General features: G+C 38.1%; 1 protein-coding gene across 2 annotated transcripts in view; it reads left to right on the top strand.

Moving 5' to 3' along the window:
* Positions 1-4,314: 4,314 nt before the first annotated feature.
* Positions 4,315-13,173, top strand: part of FOXN2 (forkhead box N2) — a 51,567-nt gene continuing 42,708 nt past the window's right edge. Inside the window, exon 1 of one of the 2 annotated variants that reach the window (XM_019719143.3) lies at positions 4,315-4,494. The gene's annotated coding sequence lies outside the window, so the exon portion shown is untranslated. Of the gene's footprint in view, positions 4,495-4,529; positions 4,935-13,173 lie in introns of those variants that run through there. The other variant, XM_019719149.3, reaches the window with a different exon arrangement.

Here is a 13,173-nt window from a genome sequence, read left to right as displayed (position 1 = left end):
ATTTGTTCAAACATTATTCCAGATGTATCTATGAATGTAGTTTTAAATGAAAGCACCATTTAAATTGATGGACTTTGTATAAAGCAGATTACCCTCCATAATGTGGGTGGGCCTCATCCAATCAGTTGAAGGCCTTAATAGACCAAAGATTGACTTCCCTGAGCAAGAAGGAATTCTGCTAGCAGACTGCCTTTGGACTCAGATTGCAACTCTTCCGAGTCTCTGGCCTGCGAGCCGACCCTACAGATTTTGGATTTACCAAGCCTCCACAATTACTTGAGCAAATTCCTTAAAATAAGTCTCTCTCTCTCTCTCTCTCTCTCTCTCTCTCTCTCTATATATATATATATATATATATATATGTATATATGTATGTATATATATATATATATATACATATACACAGACATACATGTATATACACATACATATATATTTATATATATATACACACACACATATATACATATATATATATGTATATGTATATACATATATATGTATATACACACATTCTTTTGGTTCTGTTTCTCTGGCAAACCTTGACTAATAGATAGCTTTTTATTAGTCTCAGTGATTCTTCTAGAGATTACAAGATGCATCTTGACTTATCAGTCTACTATTAACTATAACTTTTTCCATCCTCTTAGACAATGCACTTGATTTCATTTATCTTCTCCTGAGTTTTATACCTTTATTATATATTTTTAAATACAGAAGACATTACTATTGTTGTCTTATACCTATAGACAATATCAATATTCATTTATTTAGCCACATATTTATCATTTTGATTGATCTTTCTTTCCTCATGTATCTCTGACCTTACAACTGGGAACATTTTCCTTTTACCTAAAAAATGCCATTGTGCTAGTGACAAATACTCTATTTTGTTTGTTTGAAAATTTCCTAATTTCACCTTTATTGTTAACTTATTTGCTTTCAATCCTTTAAAGTTATCATTCCATCATTTTCTGACTTCAGATAGTTCTGTTGAAAAGTAAGTTATAAGTGTAATTATTATTTCTTTAAAGATCAACTCATTTTCTCTAGCTGTTGTTAAGATTTTTCTCTTTGTCTTGGGATTTAAGCAGTTTTTTCACAATGTGTCTATATGTCAATTGTGTGGATTAAAACAAATTATCCTGACAGGGGATTCATTAGTTCAAATATTATTTCTGCCCAATACTGTCCTTTCTTTCCTTCTAGAATTCCATTTATGTATATATTTAACTTTATCATGATATTTTCTATATGCTTTTCCTGTTTTGTTTTTTTTTTTGGTATTTTTCATCCTTTTTCTTTTTTGTGCCTCATTCTGCATATTTTATTCTGACTTATCTTACAGTTCACTAATTCTATCTTATTTGTGTCTAATATACTATTATATCATCGAGTTCTTATTTTCAATTAGTGAATTTTTAAATATTTTGTTGAGTTTTTCTAGTGTCCTCAGTAGGAGGTTTGGTTCATATTACTGCCAACACCAGGACATAATAGACATGCAGATATTATTAAATACAGGTAGTTGCTTTTAAGAAGTGCATTGAAAAAGACTTTCATTCACAATTCTACCTTTTTAACCCAAGTGGCAGACAGACCAATGCTTAGAAATGTTGTATGCTAGTCCTGATACTATGTAATTTGAGGAAAGTTACTTCTTTTATTGACAAGTATTATTGAACATCACCTCTGTTCCAAAAGCTGTTCTAAGAATTTAGACTAATTTTTAGTCTAAAGACATGATCATTGATCTCAAGAGACTTGAAGTCTAGATTCCTTATCGGTTAACTGGTTGTTTTTAGAATCACCAATTTATGATCAAAAAGTCTTTTGTTAAATAAATGTAATAGAATGATAAATACACTTAAAATATAAACATATATATTTGAGTTCCTGTCATTTTTCAGTCTAAACATGAGAGCATTTTAAACAATTTATTTTCTAACGCATTTGTCTTGCAATAAAGTATACTATTGAATATGCTTCTTTAAAGTATTTTGGAGAAATAATAATACACCTTTATAAGAGATCTTGAATGCCAGGATCCTCTTTTTCCTAAAGAGTTAAATTCTGGTTTCCAAATCTTCTTACTCTTATAAACTCCTGGGGAAAGCTACTCGCTCTGAATCATCATTACATTTAATCAGAGCTTTTCCTTGGTAGGTGTTCAAAGTCCTCTAGAAAAGCCTCTAAGTATACTAGTGTCCCTGGACTCTAAAGAAGTGTAGCACATTTCCTAAGAGACCTGAACCTTACCCACAGAGACTATTTAAATGTGCTCAGCCTCTCTGGGGGTAAATCAGTGAGTAAAGAGGACCAGTACAGAGAACTTAGTGAATGAGGATGCAGTAGATTCATCATTTGGCTTTTGACAAGATACATATCGTTTCTGGATTTTTTTTTCTTACCCATGATACATTTGGCTCCTGGATGATATACCTCTAAAGTATATATAACTTCCAGATCTCGAATTCTCCAATTCTTCTAGAATTGAGGGGGACTGTTTGGCCACCAGAGTTTAAAATAGATTAGAAGGAAAAATAGAAACTTAAATTCAATATATAAGATTAGTATAATAATCTGTAAGGTGATGAAGACCTTTATATGTTAATGGCCACCAGGACAATGGCCAGCAGAGATAAAACAAGACTCATGTCTCTGAGGAGGCTGTGGGTCTCCAAAAGCCACTTGCTCTCAATCTTCCCTTCCTCTTTCCTCTGCTCCCTTTCTATTACACTTTTCCTTCAGGAACGTCCTTCAATTTGTCCACATGAGAAGGCAACAGTAATTGCTCTGAAGGGGGAATATTAAGCAACTGTTGCTTCAGCTGAAGTGCATTGTATATTTGCTTCATAGTCTCTTACTTTGAATGCTGCTATGAGACCCTTCAGGACAGTATAATGAAAAACAAATGGAACTAGTAGATGACTTTGGACAAATCATATAAATGCAGTCGTTTTTATTTGTGGAATGAGGAAATCAAACACATTTTTGTTTTCATATATTCTGATGCCCATTAATTCTTCTACATCTCTGTCATCCCCACAGCTTGACTTGTTTTATTGTCAGTACACAACTTGTTCCATACTCAGCTCACTTTATACTTAGATCCTGGCTCACAGTGACTATCCAGTTAACATTCATTATTCAGGAAGGAAACAAACTTCTATTACCACCTACTATGCAACAGTCACTGCCCAAGTTTCTTTCATATACTTTTTCTTTTAATCCATTCAACACATTTGTGATGTATCACTGCTCTTTGAAGATGTGGATTAGATATTCAGAGATTTAATCATCAGTATCATAATTATAACAAAACGGATCCTTAGTTCTGCCACCTTATATCGGACAAGTTATTTTTCTAAGCCTCAGTTTCCTTATCTGTAAAGGGGGAATTTGTAAGAGTTAGAATAGGGTTGGCAGATTTAGCAAACAAACAAAAATTTCCAAACAGTAAGAATATCCCAAATGGAACATTCTTACATTAAAAAATTATTCTACGTTTACCTGAAATTCAGATTTAACTGGGCATTCCGGTATTTTACCTGGCAACACAATGTGTAAGCATTATAGTTAGGGCAATGTACGTATAGGACTAAGTCCCTAGCACTTAGTGAGCACTCAGTAAATTCTAGTCTTAATAAATTCTGGTTCTGATTCCAAAGTTGTTTTTCACCACAAACACGCTGAGCTCAGTTTCAACATAAAATTTCAGTCAGCGAGGGTAATAATACTCTAAGTTAATATTAATGCTTTATAGTTTCTAAAGCGCTTTCAAAAAACCGCGCCAATGGCGGAAAGGTCTTGCGGAAAGCTTCTGGGGAAACCCACAAAAGCTCGGGCTGTTGGGGGCTGTCGCTGCAATCCCAGCACAGACACCGAGGTCCGACCGGCCGAGACTGCCACCCTCACCCGCTCCACCCCTGTGCCTTCCCGGCCTGTCAGCGGCCGCGCTGCGCTCCGCCGCACTCCTATAGGTCCTTTCCAGGACAGGCGAGCCCTTTCATTTTCCCGCCTTCCCCAAACCCTCCTCAGCCCGAAACCCGCACTGACCCACCACGTCTCCGCCCTACCTTCCGTGCGAGCCCCGCCCTTCCGGCCACCCCCTTCCTCCTCCACCCGGAGCTCTGGGCGGCCTCCGGATTCCGGGCCCCGCCCTGCGGTAGGAGATGGGAGGGGACGGGAAGGGGCGGGCCAAACACCCCTCCCGAGAGGTCATGGGAGGCGGGGACGGGAGGGAGAGGTGGGGCTAATCTCCTGGGCGCCGCGTTGCCGTGGCAACGGGGGAGGGCTGAGAGAGAGGGAGGAAGCGAGCCGGAGGGGGATGTGGTGCTGCCGCGGCCGCCACCGCAGCTGCCGCTGCCTGCTAGTTGCCGCGTCTTCCCGGAGGCGGCTTCTGGAAGCTGCCGGGAGCAGCTGCGGTGCTCTGCCATATTGTATCTTCCCCTACCTGTCCCTCGCCTCCCCGCTGTGGCGGTCGAGCTGACGGTGAGTCCTGGTCCGAGCGGCGTCCTCGCTCCCCGCCGCGGCCCGCGGCTACGCTCCCGGGCGCTGAGGCAGCGCGTGCGACCGGCCTCGGGCGTGGGGCCCGGAGGCAGCTGTCCCGTGACGCGCCCGGACATTTTTGTACTGTGAGGAATTGGCGCCGGCGCGGGGGTCTCCCCAGTGCGTGGCTTGGGTCGTGTGTGTGGGCTCCGCGAGAGTGTCGCACTGAGGAGAGTGCGGCCCCGTGAAGAGTTCGGAGTTTTTCCTGAGAGTTAATGACACCCCTGGAGCGGTGTCTCGCGGCGAAAACCGCGGCGAGGGGTGCCGTGTCTCCTGGAAGGCTCGGAGGTGGCCCCGAGGACGTTTAGCGCTCGACTCGGTGAATCCGCTGTTTGGGGAAGTGCCCCGAGCCCCTTGGGCGTCTTTGCAACGCCCCTCCCCAGGTTTGTAGTGGAGCAAGACGTGCGGGGCGTGGAGTCCTCGGGGCCGCAGGCGGGCTGGCTGGGCCGGGGCAAGTAGTGTCCCGGGAGGCGCCGGTCGCCGCCAGAAGTGAACTTCGAGCGGCGGGCCGTTGGGGTGGACAGGTTAGGATTCTGGATGTGGGGGTGGCAGACCCCGGCACCCTCTGGCCTCTTCTCCAGCGGGCGCCCTGCGGGCCTCTGAGGGTGGCTTCCTTGGTTGGGTGGGAGTTAGTGTTTCAGCGCTGCAATATGGACACTTCCTGTTCGCCTGCTCTCTCGGGACCGTGGTTACCTCTGCCATGTAGTCCTCTCTCCTAGGAAGGTGAGAGTTTGCGAGCCCCTTCAGTCTTCTGAGTTCGCCCCACCGCTGCAGCTGCGAGTGTGGGACCTGCGAGGACCGTGGGAGTCAGGGGAAAGCGGCCCATGTGCATAATGCTCCATCTTACTCAACTCCACCTCATTTACCCCTTTGCAGAACGCCTCTGTTCCACTGCTGCTCGCGGGAGTTGGGGTATCTAATTCATGGGAGGCACACTCTCGGGATCTTCTTTGACTTTCTGTTTAAAGTCTCTTTAAAGTCGCCCTGTACTTCTCTTTCTCTTTACAGGGGGAAAAAAAAAAGTCTTAGCGTGCAAAAAAATGACACTTTCTTCTACCCCAACTCCAAGGTAGGGGAGGAGGGCGGTTATTTATTTCAGGTTAGTTTACACTGTTTCTCCTGTCTTGCTTCTGATTGTGACAGCCACGTGGCCGGCCGAGTGTAAAAGACTCCCCTAGCGCCACTAGGGCTGAGGCTTCACTGGTAGCCAGGGGCTTTGTAACCGTGCTGTAGCTTTGCACCCACATTTATTTGGGTGTTTTCTGAGATGGGGAAATGGAAAAAGCTGAACTGTACATATATATCTGAGTCGTAAGACTTACCTGTTTCCTTGCAGTCCTATTGACATTTTTGCCATTCTGTGCCGTTTTGATGATTCATCTTTAAAATCTCAGCAGCATTAGATACCATTAAGGAGTGGTAGGGAATAGAATAGTACATTATGGAGTTTCCCAACTCTGGGGAAAAAAATCGTTTGACTTTCAAAACCATTAATGAGATATTCTAATGTAATCAGAAATGATCACATTCTGGAGGACTTCTTTTTGGTAGTTTCATAAAAATCTCAATTTTTTTCTTTTTACATAAAAACTGTGACCTGAAAAGAGATAAATATGTTACCAGTGAAAGTAGTTGTTTAGGGATGAAATAAATACTCGTTTGGTTTTTGTGTGTGCTTTCTTAAGATTTTTTTTTTTTTTTTTTTTGGAAAAGTATCAGCAGTTAACATGAATGTTAACATGAACAGATTTTATTTTAAAGCCATGAAATTTAATTTTTAGAATATATAAAAGTAAATTGAGGGTTGAAGATAAAAAAATCCAAATTTGGATTTGGAAAAATTTAGAATTTAAATACAATCCCTGGTTACTAATGCATCATGTTTCATTTTGTGAATGCTTTGGTGGATTTGAATTATTTCTATAACGTTTTTATTTGAATCGATTTTACTTGAAAAGTGCTAAACCACAGGAAACATTTAGAATGTGTAAAAAAAATAAAAAAAAGAATTGTGTAGAGAAGTTAGGCAGCATCATTTATTAGAATTTTAATTATGCCATGACAGTGGTTCTCAATCAGTGAAGTTGTTAAATAAAAATATTGGGGAGGCTTCAGTGCAGAAAAGATAATTCAATTGAGAAATGAGTATGTGCACTGACCACTGAAAGAAAGAAAAGTAAATGAGGTCCTGAAATATATAAAGCAAAAAGCACTGAAAACCAGTGCTGGAAGATAATTACATTGTTAGTTATGGGATCCAACTATCAAATGAAACTTTAAAAAGTGCCATTCAAACAGGACTTAATCTTCTTCTTACGGCAGGTTCTTGCTTAGCTACTCTTCTGTGTGTGTGTGTGTGTGTGTGTGTGTGTGTGTGTGTGTGTGTGTTGCTTTTTGATTGTTGTCATTTTAGTAACTGAGTTTTGCATAAATACAAAAATGTCCTCCAAAAGTAAAGTTTGGAGGGCCCAATGCTTTGCTTATTTCTTAGGGAAGAAAAAGAGGTCTAAGATTTGATCCCAATTCTTGAAGAGACTAGATTAACACACATGAAAATAAGAGTTTACAATGTGAGAGAATATAGTTATGAGTTAAATTTTATGATGCAGGCAGGTGCTGTAAGAGTTAAGAGAAGAAAACTAGAGGGCTTGAATAAATAGGGGCGGCTTCTTGAAGAAATAAGGCTCTTGCTTTCTAAAGTCTAACCTTCATGTTACGTCCATTAGATTAATCTTCCTGAAGATTGTATTTAATGTCCAAAACCTTTTATGAATACCAAATTCTTCTCCAGACTTTTCAAACTTCGGTCCCTGATTTTTCCCATCTTATCTTCCACTAACCTATAGGAACTGTTTATTATTCACTACTTTAACATGGTATAACAATTTTACTTTTTACCTTTGCTGATATAACATTTTTCCACTGAAATGTACCTACACACATCCTCTTAACTACTGAAGAGCTACTCAAGCTTGAGGCTTGGCTGAAATTTTGATTGCCCTGAGATCCTTAGAATAATAGACTTTTAGACCTGCCTTCATGTCTCCAGCTGAAAATTCTTTCCCCTGTTTAATAGCCCATAATTCTTTAAGAGGTGTAGCATTGTGTACTGCCTTGTTTTCATTTTTTGTTTTTAAACATATTTATTTTAAGTGTGTTTTTCCAGGACCCATCAGCTCCAAGTCAAGTAGTTGTTTCAATCTAAATCTAGTTGTGGCGGCCGCAGCTCACGCTGGCCCATGCGAGGATCAAACCACCGGCAACCCTGGTGTTATGAGCATTGCGCTCTAATCAACTGAGCTAACTGGCTGCCCCTGCCTTGTTTTCATTTAATAAGTGTTTCTTAACATGTGCCAGGCACTGTTGTAGGAACTGAGGACCCAGAATTGAATAAAGCAAAATCCCATATTCTTTGTTAGTTGTCTTTTTAGGTTATATTATCTCAAGATTACCAAGTCTTTGACCACCCAGAAAATTCTTATCTTTTCAGATATATTGTGACTATTTGATTATTTTCTGAATAAAGGTAGAGAGAGACAGACAGAAAGGTCTTTCTTTACAAGTGAAGTGTACAAAAGAATAACCAATTATGGATGGCCTTGAAGACATCACTTCTGAATTTAAATATGTTTTAGTACCAAAAAGAGAAAAAGATGACGTTTGAGCCTGGGAATGATATGATAAAATCCTTATTTGAGTAAGTTTCATTTCATAACAACGTGCAGGACTAATTATTTACTGTGGGAATAGAGAGGAATGGGAAGGAGAGAGAGCTATTGAATAAAAAAATGAGTGACTTTGAGAAGAAGATTTGGAAAAATAGCATCATGAATAAGATGGTGAGTTTAGTTAGTTGAGTATAAGGTGAGTGGGAAATATCAAGGTTAAGTTTGACCTTTAGTTACTAGAGTTTAGAGGTGTGGGATAATCTAGTCAATACAGAGCTGACAGCTAATGTTACACACAAATTTTAGTAACAGTTAATAATTGAAGTGTTGAGGACTAAATATGATGCTTTGGGAAGCTAGAATTCAAGGGACATTTGCTTTGGTCATATGTGACTTCATAATTAATATTGTAGACTTGGACAATACCAATATTATTTTAATAACTTTATTTCCACTGTATGAGAATGCTATCTCTGTGTTACCACCAAATATAAAGGGACCAAAAGAATGTTTATTATCATTTGCTTCCAAGCGATTTGATTTATGTATTCCTTATTTCCCTTACCTAACTTTTTTTATTTAAATAAACTATTTTAGAATAGTTTACATTTACAGGAAAGTTACAAGATGGTACACAGAGTATATGTCATCCAGTTTTTCCTATTATTAACTTCTTATACTTGTCACAACTAAGGAAACAAAATTGCTACATTACTATTAACTAAACTACATGCTTTGTTCAGATTTCATTAGTTTTTCCCTAGTGTCCTTTTTCTGTTCTAGAATTCCAATTTATTAGACTTTTCTTATTTTTGATGACAGTTTTGGGGAGTACTAGTCAGAAATGTTATAGAATGTTCCTTAATTGGGATTTGTCTGATGTTTTCTTCATGATTAGACTGGAGTCTTGGGTTTTAGGGAACGAGACAACAGAGGTGAAGTGTCATCCATTCTCATCATATTACATCAAGGGTACATATTAACAGTATGATACAATTGATTATGTTAATCTTGATCACCTGTTTGCCAGGTTTCACACCCAGCCTCCGCACCTATTCCATACTCCACGCTTGAATCAAGCCACTAAGCACAGCCCATGCTCTAGGCCTTAACCTAATTTTGATTTGTGTATTTTTTATTTCCCTCAACCTAATTTGCTTTTCCATAAATAAACATTAAACTCAGCTATTTATTGAGCACCTACTGTATTAAAGTGTTAAGAATATAGTGGTGAGCTAGAGACTTCATTTGTACTCTTCTGGAGTCTGCCTGATGTAAACATAAAATAGAATTTATCCTGTCACCTACACAGGTCTTGATTTCACTGGCGGTTACAAACATAGTATTACTGTAAGGCACAAACGTCTAAATAAAGCTCTTAAGGAATTACCCAGAAGATATGCTATTATCATAAAGGTTAAATGTATGTACCATAAAAATAACCACCTTTTTGCTACCAACATAGATAATGGAAAATTACTTTGATTCTCCCTAAGCACATGTATTAGTGTTAAATTACCAGGACAGTTTAATTACCATTAATTACTTTCGTATCTTACAAAGTTTGCAGGTAGTATAAGAAAATTCTTGGCTTCTCTTTGTAAGATATGAAAATAATTAATGGTATAAGAAGATTCTTGGCTTCTTGATTGTATTTTCAGAGTTATTTGGTGCTTTTGCCACTTAGAAGCCTTTTTTCTCTGAGAAGAGATTTGAAAGGTGTGTTGTGGAAAACACATTAGGAAAAGAACACAGACCCTGAGCCCTCTTCTTTAAGAGAATGAGAGTAAGAAAGTGAGATTGAGGGAAATAAGAACATTAATCAAAGTTGTGAAAGTGATGAAATTTTTTGGAGCCAAGTCACTTGTACTTAATAGAACAGTAGAAGAGTGATGCCATTCTAACATTGGGACTCATTGGGAATATTATTAATAGAACAATATCAATTTTATGGGAGAATAAAATCTGATTAAAGATTTGTTGAATGAGGATTTCAGTTAATTTTTTCTAGTTAACTGGGTTAAGTACAAAACACTCTTTGAACTTATTGAAATTCTGTAATGTATTAATGCATTTACAGCTTTCATACTATATTGTACATCCCACTGAGCATAACTTAACATTTAAATTAGAATTTTGAAACAATATAATTTTGAGTTATAGTCATAACTTTGGAGGTAGAAAAGTGAGGACATTGATAAGCTTATATTCATGTGGTTTATTTAAAAGAGGAAATACAGAAAAAAAAGGGAAGAGATTTCTTGTAAATTAAGGTTTTACTGTTCGTTATGCCTGCCCCATGCCTTTGTTGAGCTCCTCCATCCTTAAAAGTCTAGTTTAAATGTTACCTCCTCTATGCTGACTGAACAATCATATTGAATGATCATGGCAACAGTTACTACCTTTTATTGAGTGCCTCCTATGTTCTGGCATGGTATTACACTAGACACATGAGTATATAATTTAATTACCCATAAAAACCCTACAGGAAATTTTTTATTCTTACAGATAAAAAAGCATAATAAGAAGTTATGTAAATGCAGTGCTGGGTATTTGAACACAAGTCTATCAGACTTTGAAAATTCATGTTCTTTGTACTGTAACCTGAAGTCTTTGAAAAATGGCTGTTTGCCAATATTAGATGCTTGCATCTTCATCTGTCCCCTGGAAGGAGTAGGGGAGAATACAGAGTAAGGTGAGGAAACGGGTGTTTCTAGACCCCTATTATGTGAAAGAAATGCTACTAACTTTATTTTTACAGTGAGTGAAGTAAATGGTGTTATTTCTTGGGACTCTAGGAAGTTAAGTCATTTGTCAAAGATGCATAAGTAACTTGGTGACTGATGGGTCTGCTTTATTTTGAAGCCTTTTTCACTTTTTTAGTACAGGCTGCTGCTATATTTATTCTTTCATTTAAATGTTTGTTTACTAAATGGTCTGTGCTAGAGCATAAAAATGAATGTATTGGGGGTTCTGCCTACAAGGATTTATATTCTAGTTCAATATTTCTTAAGTAGGTGATGGAAACAGTGTAGTAAATTGTGACCAGCATTTCTTAACACGTTGAGTACGGATCACGAGAATCTTCACGAGGGATTTAAACCCCGCCGTACGCAACGTGTTAAAAAAAGAAAAAAAAGAATAGAAAATTTCTGTGTGTTGTATGTGGTAAGGATAAAAGAGTTTATTTCATTTTGTTTCAGTTATATATGTATGTGTATAGTAGATCTCTAAAAATGTATTTATTGGGGGATAGCATTAAAAGTTTGAAAATTACTGATCTAGTGGCAGAGATAGTAATGTGAGCAGGTAATTATGAATAATCATAAATAGCAAGTTAAGTTCTATAATAGGATTCTATATAGGATGCATAATGGAAAAAGCAAATAATTCAAGGCTCCCAGAGAGATGACTTTCAGCAGTTCTAACACATGGGATAGAGAGCCGCAAATACATCTAACGGCATGAAGGAAGGAAAGAATATGGTATATTCAGGAAGCTTGGGGTGGTGTGAAATAGTGGCAAACAGAGCCAGATTTTTTAGGGAACTTGTATGACACTGTACCAAAGATTTTAGATTTTATTAGGCCTCTGATTTTTCTGGAGTTTCGTGGTATTCTTTTGTAAAGAGCAAATACATTTATATATTTGATTCTATCGTACAATCTGGAAACAATTTTAGGAACAGAAAAATTGACCATATAACATATATGAAGCATGACATGGTACTATAAGCACAACTGTTGATAAAAACAATCACAACCAAAAAATGGTGGAGCAGTTTTTTTTGTTTGTTTGTTTGTTTTATTTTATTTTATTAAATTTATTGGGGTGACAATTGTTAGTAAAATTACATAGATTTCAGGTGTACAATTCTGTATTACATCATCTATAAATCCCATTGTGTGTTCATCACCCAGAGTCAGTTCTCCTTCCATCACTATATATTCGATCCCCCTTACCCTCATCTCCCACCCCTCACCCCCCACCCCTCTTACCCTCTGGCAACCACCAAACCATTGTCTGTGTCTATGAGTTTCTGTTTCTCATTTGTTTGTCTTGTTCTTTTGTTGTTTTTGGTTTATATACCACATATCAGTGAAATCACATGGTTCTCTGCTTTTTCTGTCTGACTTATTTCGCTCAGCATTACTCTCTCAAGATCCATCCATGTTGTCACAAATGTTCCTATATCATCTTTTCTTACCGCCGAATAGTATTCCATTGTGTATATATACCACAACTTCTTTATCCATTCATCTATCGAAGGACATTTTGGTTGTTTCCATGTCTTGGCCACCATAAACAAAGCTGCAGTGAACATTGGAGCACACGTGTCTTTATCTCTGAATGTTTTCAGATTTTTTGGGTAGATACCCAGGAGAGGGATTGCTGGGTCATATGGCAATTCTATTCGTAATTTTTTGAGGAACCTCCACACTGCCTTCCATAACGGCTGCACCAGTCGGTGGAGCAGTTTTGAGGTGACTAAAATGTTCCTTTTCTACTTTTTTGTATGTTTTGTCATCTGCTGGCTATTGCTAGCAGACTAATGATAGTAGTACTAAAGTTCTAAGAGAACATAAGGGAAAAAGTTGTTTACTTTTCCTTTATGAATTAGGAAGACAACCATTTTTCATTGAGGACATTTAGGGACCAGTTATTGAAATATTAATATCAGACCCATTTCTGTAAGCCATAGTTGGCAAACATTACCTATAACTATGTTTTATTTGGCTTATAATATTTTTTTAAATTTTGTATTATTTGCCAACATTTAAATATTCATTCATTTCACACGAAATATCTAGAGTTCTGTCATCTCTTGAAAAATTGAACATTGTGACAATGTTGGTTTCATGTTCCTACATGGTGATAATTGGCTAGCTTGTAAGTAGCTGCCTTCTTTTTGGCAGTCTTACACCAGATGAGTTTCATTCATTTGTTCCCTACC

This window comes from Rhinolophus sinicus, chromosome 2 (assembly GCF_057876585.1).
Source record: "Rhinolophus sinicus isolate RSI-liver-muscle chromosome 2, RSI-T2T, whole genome shotgun sequence".
NCBI lineage: Eukaryota > Metazoa > Chordata > Mammalia > Chiroptera > Rhinolophidae > Rhinolophus > Rhinolophus sinicus.
Note: the sequence above shows the minus strand (reverse complement) of the source record. Positions and strands in the feature narration are given on the sequence as shown.